The 15,000-nt window shown below is 44.5% G+C and overlaps 2 pseudogenes; both read right to left on the bottom strand.

Annotated features, from left to right (window-relative positions):
• The window catches only part of LOC142355087 (large subunit ribosomal RNA), a pseudogene marked incomplete at its 3' end in the record, with an annotated part of 2,719 nt that extends 1,100 nt beyond the window's left edge, over window positions 1–1,619 (bottom strand).
• Window positions 1,620–3,302: 1,683 nt separating this feature from the next.
• LOC142355086 (5.8S ribosomal RNA) lies at window positions 3,303–3,454 on the bottom strand (annotated as a pseudogene).
• Window positions 3,455–15,000: the final 11,546 nt, after the last annotated feature.

Below are 15,000 nucleotides of genomic sequence, written 5' to 3'. Positions count from 1 at the left end.
CGACTAACTCATGTGCAAACGCTGTTCACATGAAAGCCTTTCCCGCTTCAGTCCTCAAAGTTCTCATTTGAGTACTTGCTACTTCCACCAAGATCTGCTCCATTGATCGCTTCGCGCATACACTTGCGTGCATACTTTAGCGCAATCAATGTGTCCTCCTACACATGAATATCATTTTTGAGCTGGTGAGGCTCTTTTTCTCTAATCTAACTTGCGTTAGATATTGATATTCATGGTTGGGTATAGGCCACGAGCTCTAGTGCCATCCATTTTCAGGGCTGATTGATTCGGCAGGTGAGTTGTTACACACTCCTTAGCGGATTTTCAACTTCCATGACCACCGTCCTGCTGTCAGTATCAATCAACACCTTTTGTGGTGACTCATGAGCAAGTAGTTAGGCGCCTTAACCCAACTTTTGGTTCATCCCACATCGCCGGTTCTGCCTTACCAAAAGCGGCCCACAAAAAGCTTGCATTCATAGTCCAAGTGCAATTAAGTCACAAGGACATCTCACCGATTTATAGTTTGAGAATAGGTGAAGGAAAAATTTTCCCCCATTCCTCTAATCATTCGCTTTAACCGATGAAATTGCTTTGCGAAGATTTTTCAATCTTGCTCAAGCTTTTGCTATCCTGAGGGAAACTTCGGAGGAAACCAGCTACTAGATGGTTCGATTAGTCTTTCGCCCCTATGCTCAGGTCAGACGATCGATTTGCACGTCAGAACCGCTTCGGGCTTCCACCATGGTTTCCCGTGGCTTCGCCCTGCCCAAGCATAGATCACCATCTTTCGGGTCGTGTGCTACTTGCTCTGGATCAGTCATGCAATAAGAGCAAAACCGTCCGTGGTTGCGGGACACCGAATCGGCGCCCTCACCACACAAAGTAGTGCAATTCATAAAAATTACACTGTTCACTTTCATTTCGCGTGTGCGCTTTCAATGAGCGACAACACTTGCAAGCAACTCACACTCCTTGGTCCGTGTTTCAAGACGGGCTGTAGAGAGCATTGAATAGGAAGTTGAGGTCAGACAGGCAATCAAGATCAATTTATCTCATTTTGTTTAGAATCAACAAGAAGAATTCCGAGGAAAACTTCTGCTCGATTCATTAACAAGATTTGCCAAAAGACGACAACTACACTACTCGGTAGCCGAGAATATAATATCAAGGCATTGAGTATGGTAACGCTCACTCCAGTTCCCCTTCAACAGTTTCACGTACTTTTCACTCTCTCTTCAGAGTGCTTTTCAACTTTCCCTCACGGTACTTGTTTACTATCGGTCTCGCTTTATAATTAGCTTTTGGAGAGACATATCTCCAGCTTCGAGTTGCACTTTCAAACAACTCTACTCATAGGAATGAGCCATTATGACTGGTATCGAAAATGACCTTTACAGGATTTTCACCTTCTTTGATGCTACTTTCCAGTAGACATCAGGACAAATTCACCAGTCTAGCATCAAACCATACCGGACACCGAGAAATGTTGCCATTTCTCTTCCCGATGAGCTTTTCCCTGTTCATTCGCCATTACTAAGGGATTCTCAGTTGATTTCTTTTCCTCCCCTTACTGATATGCTTAAGTTAAGGGGGTTCTCTCGCCCAATTCAGGTTATGTAGTTGATTGTCTCTTAATTGGTTCACTGACCAATATGAGACAGAAACCGATTCAGCAGTTTTGTTCGCTACTACTATCAAACACAGGTCGAAGTTTCCATTCAGTCATTAATTCCAACTTTCAAATGTTGTTGTTTCAGCTTTCGCTTACTAGAAGCAACATAATACTCGCTGCAATACAGACCTCGGGAAACCCTCACCGTGAATAAGGTTCACTCACATATTTCACTACATTTTGCGTGGGATTGGAGATGAGGCTACTCGTTCTTGCTCAGTACTAGGCTGAAAATTAACGAAACTTCGTTACAAACGTTCACATGTTGATGTTTCCGCTTTCGCGTACTCGAAACAACATAATACTAGTCTTTGTAATTTAGTTTCATAATTTCAACTGTTCTCATGCAGAATTTTTGCTCATTCTTATCCCAAATTTTGACCTGGCTACTAGTTACACTCCTTGTACTTATTGCAAAATGACCACAAATTTCAACAGCTTTCACATGTTGCTGTTTCGGCTTTCGCTTACTACAGTCAACATAATACTCGTTGCAAAATAAGTGCTCGGCATCTGCAATTTTCCAAAGACGAAGTTTCGCCAGTTCAATTTTCGCTCGCCAATTATGGCTACTAATTCACACGGTACTGAGCTCAACAACATTAAATTTGTTCAGCAAGACTTTCACATGTTGATGTTTTGGCTTTCGCCTACTAGAAGCAACATAATACTCGTCTTGTTAGCTCATTCAATGAGAATAGCTTTTCCCGTTGAGAATTTTTGCCTTCAATTGGCGTTGTAGTGAGTTTGGCTACTCAGATCACCAAATACTTGTGACAATTCGAACCAGAAATGTTTTCAATTTTCACATGCTGATGTTTCGGATTCAACCTACTAGAAGCAGCATAATACTTGTATTCAACAATTTCTGTATCAAATCCCAGTTTTCTCTGGTGCATCTTTGCCAAACTATTCCAAACTGCCTGAGTCTGAATACCAATTACAGGTACTAGTAAATGCACGTTACTAAGGACTATATAGTTCTAGGTTACTGTACACAACGACGTTCACATGTTGATGTTTCAGCTGCCGCTTACTAGAAACAACATAATACTTATCGTGCATACCTTTCCATAACTTGTCCTTTTCAGATGCATTAGTTTCCCTTTGTCTTGGCTTCTACAGTCAGACTGGCTACTAGTAACAGCACAGTACTAATCACATATCGTTCTACAGTTTGCAGACAACTTTCACATGTTGATGTTTCAGCTTTCGCCTACTAGAAACAACATAATACTCGCTGTATACATTTGTAGTTCTCTATGTAACTTTCATGTGAAGAAGTTTCGCCAGTCTTTTTGACTGTCTCAAATCTGAGTCATGCTTAGGCTACTAGTTGCTTCATAGTACTTATCGCCTCGAGATCATTGAACAAAACTTGATTTTCACATGTTGCTGTTTCAGCTTCCGCTTACTAGAAACAACATAATACTAGTCTCATTAAGTTCCGTCTCTTTGCAATTTTCTTATGAAGAAAATTCGCCATCACAATGACTCCAGCAGTTCTTGATCAAGGAATGCAATCATTGATCAGAATGCTATTATTTGAATCGGTTCTGCTTTAAGTGTTCCAATTTTATTGGAAGCACCAACAATAGAACATCAATGTGTTCAATCGAGAGTTATATAACCCTGAATCGGACGCAGTCAACAGCCGAAGCCGAGACCGCCTTTTGCGTTAGAGAGGTCGGTAAACAAATCTTGCGATTCATACCGAATTAACACATATAGCTGTGCTCCTCTTCGTAAAGCGAGCCAAGTGATCCCCTGTTGAAGGATGTATTTGGACCAATCTAGTAGCATTTGGTTTCCAACAAGCTCTCCCAAGTTAGCTTACTTATTGGGCTTTTCAACCAATTCGGTTGGCTACAAGCATCATCAAAGTACTAGCCACAGTTTGATCGCAAAATTCTACGACTTTCACATGTTGATGTTTCGGCTTGCGCTTAGCCTACTATAAGCAACATAATACTAGTCATATCATAGAGCGTGATCAGCTTGTGACGTTCTCATGATGAAGTTTCACCAACAGTGTCTCACTTCGAGCTTAAATCCAGCTACTAGTAACTACACAGTACTGACTGCAACGATAACTTTTATCTATACCTTTCACATGCTGCGCTTTCGGCCAGGGCCTACTAACGTCAACATAATACTCGATATAAACTTTTGTTCATGATGCAGCTTCCCCATGCAGAAGTTTCGCCTTCAAATGCTCTCTTGGCCATATGACGTAAGAAAAGGTTACTAGTAACATCACAGTACTAGCCACAGTTTGATTGCAAAATTCTACGACTTTCACATGTTGATGTTTCGGCTTGCGCTTAGCCTACTAGAAGCAACATAATACTAGTCATATCATAGAGCGTGATCAGCTTGTGACGTTCTCATGATGAAGTTTCACCAACAGTGTCTCATTTCGAGCTTAAATCCAGCTACTAGTAACTACACAGTACTGACTGCAACGCTAACTTTTATCTATACCTTTCACATGCTGCGCTTTCGGCCAGGGCCTACTAACGTCAACATAATACTCGATATAAACTTTTGTTCATGATGCAGCTTCCCCATGCAGAAGTTTCGCCTTCAAATGCTCTCTTGGCCATATGACGTAACACAAGGTTACTAGTAACATCACAGTACTAGCCACAATTTGATCGCAAAATTCTACGACTTTCACATGTTGATGTTTCGGCTTGCGCTTAGCCTACTAGAAGCAACATAATACTAGTCATATCATGGAGCGTGATCAGCTTGTGACGTTCTCATGATGAAGTTTCACCAACAGTGTCTCATTTCGAGCTTAAATCCAGCTACTAGTAACTACACAGTACTGACTGCAACGATAACTTTTATCTATACCTTTCACATGCTGCGCTTTCGGCCAGGGCCTACTAATGTCAACATAATACTCGATATAAACTTTTGTTCATGATGCAGCTTCCCCATGCAGAAGTTTCGCCTTCAAATGCTCTCTTGGCCATATGACGTAACACAAGGTTACTAGTAACATCACAGTACTAGCCACAATTTGATCGCAAAATTCTACGACTTTCACATGTTGATGTTTCGGCTTGCGCTTAGCCTACTAGAAGCAACATAATACTAGTCATATCATAGAGCTTGATCAGCTTGTGACATTCTCATGATGAAGTTTCACCAACAGTGTCTCATTTTGAGCTTAAATCCAGCTACTAGTAACTACACAGTACTGACTGCAACAATAACTTTTATCTATACCTTTCACATGCTGCGTTTTCGGCCAAGGCCTACTAACGTCAACATAATACTCGATATAAAATTTTGATCATGATGCAGCTTTCCCATGCAGAAGTTTCGCCTTCAAATGCTCTCTTGGCCATATGACGGAACACCAGGTTACTAGTAACATCACAGTACTAGCCACAGTTTGATTGCAAAATTCTACGACTTTCACATGTTGATGTTTCGGCTTGCGCTTAGCCTACTAGAAGCAACATAATACTAGTCATATCATAGAGCGTGATCATCTTGTGACGTTCTCATGATGAAGTTTCACCAATAGTGTTTCATTCGAATTGGTTCTGCTTTAAGCTCTCCAATTGTTTTGGATGAACCAGTTTTGCCCTTCGAAGCCACTTTTGTGAGCTTTTGTGGGTCTTTACCAAGAGGATATACCTCAAGGCCTCTTTCAATTCCTTTAAGTTCTTTCAACTCCTTTACAGTTTCTAGGTTCACATAGCTGCAAACCTTATTTCTAGTTTTAAGTCTGGCCAACTTGGGGAGAGTTGGTGCAGACCGTGACCAATTCTAGTAGGATGCCACAACAAGAATGTGATCAACTTAGCTTGTCGATGAACCTGCCCCACATTCAAACAACTCTATCGCCTTTTCCTCGTATAGTTATATGCGAGGGCCTCTCATAGAGAGCGCTGTTAGCAACCTTTTCCACATAGACGATAAAGTTGTGAGTGTTTTGCACATGGCTGTTGTCATCACCACGTGACGAGTCAACTCAGCTTGACTCTCTACACTCCGACAAGCTTTGCACATACGCCTTTAGTTCAGTATGTGTCTTTAATCTGACTCCGGTGCCTCAAGCCGGAAAAATTGTCAGATTATGATCATTATCGGTTAGTCATCCCGATGCAAGATCGTATCGTACTGTCTTTGTCTACCTCCAGATTCCGAAGAACAGGAGGAGACTCTCCCAGACCTACATATCTGGGAGAATGTTCAGAGGGCGAGAAGCTGTGGATTACTCTCCCCTAAGAACTGACTAAACTTTACCCTCGTCCAAGGTAAGTTTATTTTAGCTAGCCTTCTATGTAAAGGATCTGAGGCTAAGCTGTGTTTTTTCGAGCCTTTGGCTCGGAGCAAGTTCAGTGGGCGCCCCGAGTAGCTCAACTCTTTCCCACTGAACAGCGCAACGCTCTGTCACTCGCTGGGATTTTTGCGTGTCGGTTCTAACCACGCGACTTGTGGACCTTTTTAGGCCTTTCTCATTCACAAGTCTATAGCTGGGCTTCTATAACCCAGCTTCTGAGATCTAGATAGCTGCAGTTCTGCTAGGCTGCTTTTGCTAACTAGTCTCCCTTTAAGCAGTCCCTTGCCATGACTGCTGAACTATGTATCCACACAAGTAGTTTTTGAGCTCGATACATAATTCGAGATTGGTTGCCAAGCAATCTCTAGCGACAGAGCGTCATGCGCACTACAGACATGGCCTCTACCAGCAGCCATGCCCGAAGGAATCAATCACTGATCCTTCCGCAGGTTCCCCTACGGAAACCTTGTTACGACTTTTACTTCCTCTAGACAATTAAGCTCGATCCGCTTCATCCCGTTGCCGGAGACCGAAGTCCCAACAGTAGGAATTTGCAATTCTTGCTTAACTATCCAATCAGTAGTAGCGACGGGCGGTGTGTACAAAGGGCAGGGACGTAATCCCTATGAGTTGTTGACTCATAAGTACCAGGAATTCCTGGTTCACGTCTGCAAGTTACAACAGACGATCCCCTTGAAGCGCTGTACTTTTCTCTGATTGCCCAGTCCATTTCGGACCAAGGGCTGAGTACTCAATCTAAAAGTACACAGTGTAGCGCGCGTGCAGTCCAGAACATCTAAGGGCATCACAGACCTGTTATAGCCTCACTTCATCTGCGGTATTTAATTCCGCATAGTTCCTCTAAGAAGTGTTTGAATTCACATATAGTGAATTTCATTATTTAGATGGAGAAGATCTCGTTCGTTATCGGAATTAACCAGACAGATCACTCCACTAACTAAGAACGGCCATGCACCACCGCCCATATAATCATGAAAGATATTCAATCTGTCAATCCTTAAGATGTCTGGACCGGGTGAGTTTTCCCGTGTTGAGTCAAATTAAGCCGCAGGCTCCACTCCTGGTGGTGCCCTTCCGTCAATTCCTTTAAGTTTCGATTTTGCAACCATACTTCCCCCGGAACCAATAAACTTTGGTTTCCCGGTTAATCTCTTGCCAAGTCAAGATCGACTTTGACAAATTGTAGGTTGGTATAGTTTATGGCAGAATTACGAGGGTATCTAATCCTCTTCAATACTCTGACTTTCGTTCTTGATTAATGAAAACATTCTTGGCAAATGCTTTCGCAGTAGTTTGTCTTGCCACGATCCAAGAATTTCACCTCTAACGTAGCAATACAAATGCCCCCGTCTGTTCCTTTCAATCATTACCGCACTCAGCCAACCGGCATCAATCGAGTAGCGGGTCATTCTCCATTATTCCATGCTTTATTATTCGATCCCAAAGGATGCTTTGAACACTCTAATTTTCTCAGGGTGAAAACACCGTTTCCACAGTTCGTCACATTTAAGTGCAAACTATTTCTTCGATGCGAAGGATGAGCGGAACGAGTCAACAGATTTAACTGAAGACCATGTTGCCGTTCTACTCAAACAGATCCAACTATGAGCTTTTTAAACGCAGCAACTATTGCATACGCTTGTAGAGGCTGGTATTACCGCGGCTGCTGGCACCAGACTTGCCCTCTACTCGTTCATCAATGGAGCTTTTAAGTCCATTCCATTCTGATTACAAACCATAAAGGTTCATATCATTATTTCTAGTCACTACCTCCTCGTGCGGAGAGTGGGTAATTTGCGTGCCTGCTGCCTTCCTTGGATGTGGTAGCCGTTTCTAAGGCTCCCTCTCCGGAATCGAACCCTGATTCCCCGTTACCCGTCACAACCATGGTAGTCCGTTACACTACCATCATAGGTTGATAGGTCAGAAATTCGGAAGTTCCGTCCCCAAGCCGAAGCTATCTGGGATCTTTCAGTTACTAGGACTCATCACGGGATGTGTCTGTACTTAGCAAATCACCCGGTGTAGTCTTGTAAAAGTCTCCGACAGTGTCGGACAATCAGCATGCATTAGCTGCAGGGTTACCGCAGTTATTCATTTAGCTTGCAAATCAACTAATAGATAGTAACTGATTTAATGAGCCATTCGCGGTTCCACTTTTTCAAGCTTCGCTTGCACATGCATGGCTTAGTCTTTCAGACAAGCATATGGCAACTGACAGGATCAATCAGTTTAATTGTACTTTGAACAATCTTTCGATTTGTTCGAATTTAGAAAGACATAGCCTTGCGGCCTCGTCAATCTTGCTTTGAGCTTTTTAAATCACGAAGAGTTTCAATGCATGCTTTGGCATGGCTACTAGTTACTACACAGTACTCTACACACTTAGAGTTACCCACGATTACACATTTCACATGCTGATGTTTCGGCTCGCGCGTACTAGAAACAGCATAATACTATGTGTACTGGTAGATAGCGCTCTGTGAGCATTTCCCATGAGCAGGTTTTGCCCTCCAAATCTCTGTTCTACTGTTACCAATACCGGCTAACAACTGTATCATACTAGGGAGAATTGACTCATGATTTAAAAACCAGATGTTCACATGTCGATGTTTCGGCTCTCGCCTACTAGAAACAACATAATACTAGTCTGTTAAAAATCTCAATCACGCCGCCTCTTCAGATACAGAAGTTTTACCTTTTATTGGTTAGAGAACAGCTTTCCAGCTGTCGACATGGTTACTAGTAACAACACCGTACTCAACACAAAAACTTTTCAACTTCACAACTTTCACATGCTGATGTTTCTGCTTTCGCATACTAGAAACAGCATAATACTTATTGTTTTGTCAAGTAATTTGTGTGTCTTTCCCATGTGAAGTTTCACCGGTCAACAATGTTTCCCTGACCAATTACGGCTACTAGTAGCTGTATAATACTAGGGAAAATGATTGAGGATTTAATATCAGATTTTCACATGTTGATGTTTCGGCTTTCGCCTACTAGAAACAACATAATACTAGTCTGCTAAGAAATCTCGCTCAAATTGCCTTTTCACATACAGAAGTTTCACCTTCTATTGGTTAGAGAACAGTTCTCAGCTGTCGACATGGTTACTAGTAACAACATCGTACTCAACACAAAAATTCTTCAACTTCACAACTTTCACATGCTGATGTTTCTGCTTTCGCGTACTAGAAACAGCATAATACTTATTGCTTTGTCAAGAAGTGTGTGTGTCTTTCCCATGCGAAAGTTTCACCGGTCAGCAATAATTGCCGTGTCCAATTAAGGTTACTCATAGCTGTATAATACTAGGGAAAATGATTGAGGATTTAATATCAGATTTTCACATGTTGATGTTTCGGCTTTCGCCTACTAGAAACAACATAATACTAGTCTGCTAATAAATCTCGCTCAAATTGCCTTTTCACATACAGAAGTTTCACCTCTTCTTGGTCACTGTACAGATGATGCTGTCTGTTCTTTATTTGGTTCTGCTTATTATAAGGAGGGGCATCACTCCTTCCTCCTTGGTTTGCATGCATTAAGCCTGCTTTGTGAAAAGCGTATCTTTCTAGCTTTTCTTCGCCTTACTCGAGTAGGACGATACAATCCAGACATTAGTCAGTCTTGGTGTAAAGTCACTGAGTATTATTCGGTTCTGCTTTATTCAGCAATATGCTGTATAATTGTTGTAATTTGCGAACATATTTGTTCTCAGTTCCGAACTACTAGCGACGACAGATTACCAGCGGTCATGAGCCATCAAGGTAGTTCTTTGGTGCATCAAGTAGAGAGGTGCCATCAAACAACACTTCCCTAATAATGCTACACACATAGAATTTGCTACAGTGCAGCTTTTTACTTTGCAAAATTTGCGCACAAATTTTGCATAGAATAAATGTTTTATCAAGATTTTTAGATCCCCTCCCTTGAGAGAACGTTACTCCTTTAAGTGAACACCCCGCGGCGTCCTGTTGTTATTGCTTATAACCATTTCGCAAGCCGGAGGCATAATGCACTACGCAAGCCGCTACTTTGGCACAGAGGCACCTAGTTTTACACCCGGGACTTCAGGTGGCCCAGTTTTACACCCAGTACAGCGGTGCCAGTTGGTAACCCGGTGGATCCTCGGAGACCAGACATGATCATAGATCAAACCCGATGTATGCTACTCCTGAACGTATAGTATCTCCACTGTGCAATGAAATTATCGTTCGTTTCGGGCCTTCCTATACGTTCAGCAGACAATCGCTAGGAATTCACCTCGTGACCCGTGGTGACCACACTGGATTTCAAGTTTATTGATTTGGACAGACCTGTCATTTATTTTGCTTTTCAGCTTCAGTTCTGCTCGATCTAGCTTGCCTAAGGCTTGATCTCGCTTTGCTCACCCCTGTAGGAGCCTCTACTAGTACCACTCGGAGTAATGGGGAATCCACCAGACCTAATCGATGAATGCCATCAAACAACAAACATCATACCCGGCTTCATCAGGCATATTTTATTACTTCCGAGAGGTACTTTAGTATCAGATCTTTCTCCATGCCTCTTATGAGGACCCGTCAGACCTTTCGGTTTATCGTTTAGCTTCAGTCCTGCTCGATCTAGCTTTCCCAAGGCTCGATCTAGCTCTATTCGCCCCACTAGAGGGCTCTCTAAGACCCCTCGGTCTTAGTGTTAGCTCCGGTACTGCTCGGTCGTGCTTGCTGAAGGCCCGACCCAGCTTTAGTTAGATTCTCGTACTTTCTCTTGGCCTCTCTAGGAGGACCAGACAGACCTCTCGGTCTATCGTTTAGCTTCAGTCCTGCTCGATCTAGCTTGCCCAAGGCTTGATCAAGCTCTATTCGCCCCGCTAGAGGGCTCTCTAAGACCCCTCGGTCTTAGTGTTATCTTCTGTAATGCCTAACCAAGCTTACTACAGGCCTTGGTCAGGTCTTTATCGGTCACCGATTAGTAACAGACCAATCATAGGGCCTTCCACCCTATCCGGGTTGAGGTCTTTAGTCCAGCCATATTTTGACAAGACACCTCTCCCTAATAATGCCCCACACATAGAATTACTGTCCATGCAGTATTTAACTTGTGTTTTTTTCTAAAATTTGATTTTCACTTTTTGGAGGTTCATTTGCTCCTCTGACACTCTTTCAGCTTCAATCTTACTCGATCTAGCTTTCCCAAGGCTCGATCTAGCTCTATTCGCCCCACTAGAGGGCTCTCTAAGACACTTCGGTCTTAGTGTTAGCTCCGGTCTTGCTCAATCGTGCTTGCTGAAGGCGCGATCAAGCTTTAGTTAGCTTCTCGTACTTCCTCTTGGCCTCTCTAGGAGGACCAGACAGACCTCTCGGTCTATCGTTTAGCTTCAGTCCTGCTCGATCTAGCTTTCCCAAGGCTCGATCTAGCTCTATTCGCCCTGCTAGAGGGCTCTCTAAGACCCCTCGGTCTTAGTGTTAGCTCCGGTACAGCTCGGTCGTGCTTGCTGAAGGCCCGATCAAGCTTTAGTTAGATTCTCGTACTTTCTCTTGGCCTCTCTAGGAGGACCAGACAGACCTCTCGGTCTATCGTTTAGCTTCAGTCCTGCTTGATCTAGCTTTCCCAAGGCTCGATCTAGCTCTATTCGCCCTGCTAGAGGGCTCTCTAAGACCCCTCGGTCTTAGTGTTAGCTCCGGTACAGCTCGGTCGTGCTTGCTGAAGGCCCGATCAAGCTTTAGTTAGCTTCTCGTACTTTCTCTTGGCCTCTCTAGGAGGACCAGACAGACCTCTCGGTCTATCGTTTAGCTTCAGTCCTGCTCGATCTAGCTTTCCCAAGGCTCGATCTAGATCTATTCGCCCTGCTAGAGGGCTCTCTAAGACCCCTCGGTCTTAGTGTTAGCTCCGGTACAGCTCGGTCGTGCTTGCTGAAGGCCTGATCAAGCTTTAGTTAGCTTCTCGTACTTTCTCTTGGCCTCTCTAGGAGGACCAGACAGACCTTTCGGTCTCTTGCTTAGCTTCAGTCCTGCTCGATCTAGCTTTCCCAAGGCTCGATCTAGCTCTATTCGCCCCGCTAGAGGGCTCTCTAAGACCCCTCGGTCTTAGTGTTAACTCCTGTAATGCCTAACCAAGCTTACTACAGGCCTTGGTCAGGTCTTTATCGGTCACCGATTAGTAACAGGACCGATCATGGGGCCTTCCACCCTATCCGGGTTGAGGTCTTTAGTCCAGCCATATTTTGACAAGACACCTCCCCCTAATAATGCCCCACACATAGAAATACTGTCCATGCAGTATTTAACTTGTGTTTTTTCTAAAATTTGATTTTCACTTTTTGGAGGTTCATTTGCTCCTCTGACACTCTTTCAGCTTCAATCTTACTCGATCTAGCTTTCCCAAGGCTCGATCTAGCTCTATTCGCCCCACCAGAGGGCTCTCTAAGACACTTCGGTCTTAGTGTTAGCTCCGGTCTTGCTCAATCGTGCTTGCTGAAGGCGCGATCAAGCTTTAGTTAGCTTCTCGTACTTTCTCTTGGCCTCTCTAGGAGGACCAGACAGACCTCTCGGTCTATCGTTTAGCTTCAGTCCTGCTCGATCTAGCTTTCCCAAGGCTCGATCTAGCTCTATTCGCCCCGCTAGAGGGCTCTCTAAGACCCCTCGGTCTTAGTGTTAGCTCCGGTACAGCTCGGTCGTGCTTGCTGAAGGCCCGATCAAGCTTTAGTTGGCTTCTCGTACTTTCTCTTGGCCTCTCTAGGAGGACCAGACAGACCTCTCGGTCTCTTGCTTAGCTTCAGTCCTGCTCGATCTAGCTTGCCCAAGGCTTGATCAAGCTCTATTCGCCCGCTAGAGGGCTCTCTAAGACCCCTCGGTCTTAGTGTTAGCTCCGGTACAGCTCGGTCGTGCTTGCTGAAGGCCCGATCAAGCTTTAGTTAGCTTCTCGTTTTTTCTCTTGGCCTCTCTAGGAGGACCAGACAGACCTCTCGGTCTATCGTTTAGCTTCAGTCCTGCTCGATCTAGCTTTCCCAAGGCTCGATCTAGCTCTATTCGCCCCGCTAGAGGGCTCTCTAAGACCCCTCGGTCTTAGTGTTAGCTCCGGTACAGCTCGGTCGTGCTTGCTGAAGGCCCGATCAAGCTTTAGTTGGCTTCTCGTACTTTCTCTTGGCCTCTCTAGGAGGACCAGACAGACCTCTCGGTCTATCCTTTAGCTTCAGTCCTGCTCGATCTAGCTTTCCCAAGGCTCGATCTAGCTCTATTCGCCCCGCTAGAGGGCTCTCTAAGACCCCTCGGTCTTAGTGTTATCTCCTGTAATGCCTAACCAAGCTTACTACAGGCCTTGGTCAGGTCTTTATCGGTCACCGATTAGTAACAGACCGATCATAGGGCCTTCCACCCTATCTGGGTTGAGGTCTTTAGTCCAGCCATATTTTGACAAGACACCTCCCCCTAATAATGCCCCACACATAGAATTACTGTTTATGCAGCTTTTCACTTGTGAAATTTTTAATTTTCGCAATTATTATAGAATAAGTGTTTGCGCAGCTTTTTTCATAGGTCGAGCTCTAGCTAGCTAGCTCAAGCTAGCTAGCTAGCTCAAGCTCAAGCTATCTAGCTCAAGCTCAAGCCAGCTAGCTCAAGCTCAAGCTAGCTAGCTAGCTCAAGCTCAAGCTAGCTAGCTAGCTCAAGCTCAAGCTAGCTAGCTCAAGCTCAAGCTAGCTAGCTCAAGCTCAAGCTAGCTAGCTAGCTCAAGCTCAAGCTCAAGCTAGCTAGCTCAAGCTCAAGCTCAAGCTAGCTAGCTAGCTCAAGCTCAAGCTAGCTAGCTAGCTCAAGCTCAAGCTAGCTAGCTAGCTCAAGCTCAAGCTAGCTAGCTCAAGCTCAAGCTCAAGCTCAAGCTAGCTAGCTAGCTCAAGCTAGCTAGCTAGCTCAAGCTCAAGCTAGCTAGCTAGCTCAAGTTCAAGCTAGCTAGCTAGCTCAAGCTCAAGCTAGCTAGCTAGCTCAAGCTCAAGCTAGCTAGCTCAAGCTCAAGCTAGCTAGCTCAAGCTCAAGCTAGCTAGCTAGCTCAAGCTCAAGCTCAAGCTAGCTAGCTCAAGCTCAAGCTCAAGCTAGCTAGCTAGCTCAAGCTCAAGCTAGCTAGCTAGCTCAAGCTCAAGCTCAAGCTAGCTAGCTAGCTCAAGTTCAAGCTAGCTAGCTAGCTCAAGCTCAAGCTAGCTAGCTCAAGCTCAAGCTAGCTAGCTCAAGCTCAAGCCAGCTAGCTCAAGCTCAAGCTCAAGCTAGCTAGCTAGCTCAAGCACAAGCTAGCTAGCTAGCTCAATCTCAAGCTAGCTAGCTCAAGCTCAAGCTAGCTAGCTCAAGCTCAAGCTAGCTAGCTAGCTCAAGCTCAAGCTCAAGCTAGCTAGCTCAAGCTCAAGCTCAAGCTAGCTAGCTAGCTCAAGCTCAAGCTAGCTAGCTAGCTCAAGCTCAAGCTCAAGCTAGCTAGCTCAAGCTCAAGCTCAAGCTAGCTAGCTAGCTCAAGCTCAAGCTGGCTAGCTAGCTCAAGCTCAAGCTAGCTAGCTAGCTCAAGCTCAAGCTAGCTAGCTCAAGCTCAAGCTCAAGCTCAAGCTAGCTAGCTAGCTCAAGCTAGCTAGCTAGCTCAAGCTCAAGCTAGCTAGCTAGCTCAAGTTCAAGCTAGCTAGCTAGCTCAAGCTCAAGCTAGCTAGCTAGCTCAAGCTCAAGCTAGCTAGCTCAAGCTCAAGCTAGCTAGCTCAAGCTCAAGCTAGCTAGCTAGCTCAAGCTCAAGCTCAAGCTAGCTAGCTCAAGCTCAAGCTCAAGCTAGCTAGCTAGCTCAAGCTCAAGCTAGCTAGCTCAAGCTCAAGCTAGCTAGCTAGCTAGCTCAAGCTCAAGCTCAAGCTAGCTAGCTCAAGCTCAAGCTCAAGCTAGCTAGCTCAAGCTCAAGCTCAAGCTAGCTAGCTCAAGCTCAAGCTCAAGCTAGCTAGCTCAAGCTCAAGCTCAAGCTAGCTAGGCTAGCTCAAGCTCAAGCTAGCTAGCTCAAG

Source organism: Convolutriloba macropyga, unplaced genomic scaffold, assembly GCF_964194025.1.
Source record: "Convolutriloba macropyga unplaced genomic scaffold, txConMacr16.3 SCAFFOLD_5655, whole genome shotgun sequence".
Lineage (NCBI taxonomy): Eukaryota > Metazoa > Xenacoelomorpha > Acoela > Convolutidae > Convolutriloba > Convolutriloba macropyga.
The sequence above is the reverse complement of the archived record's forward strand: the minus strand, read 5'-3'. Positions and strand labels throughout refer to the sequence as shown.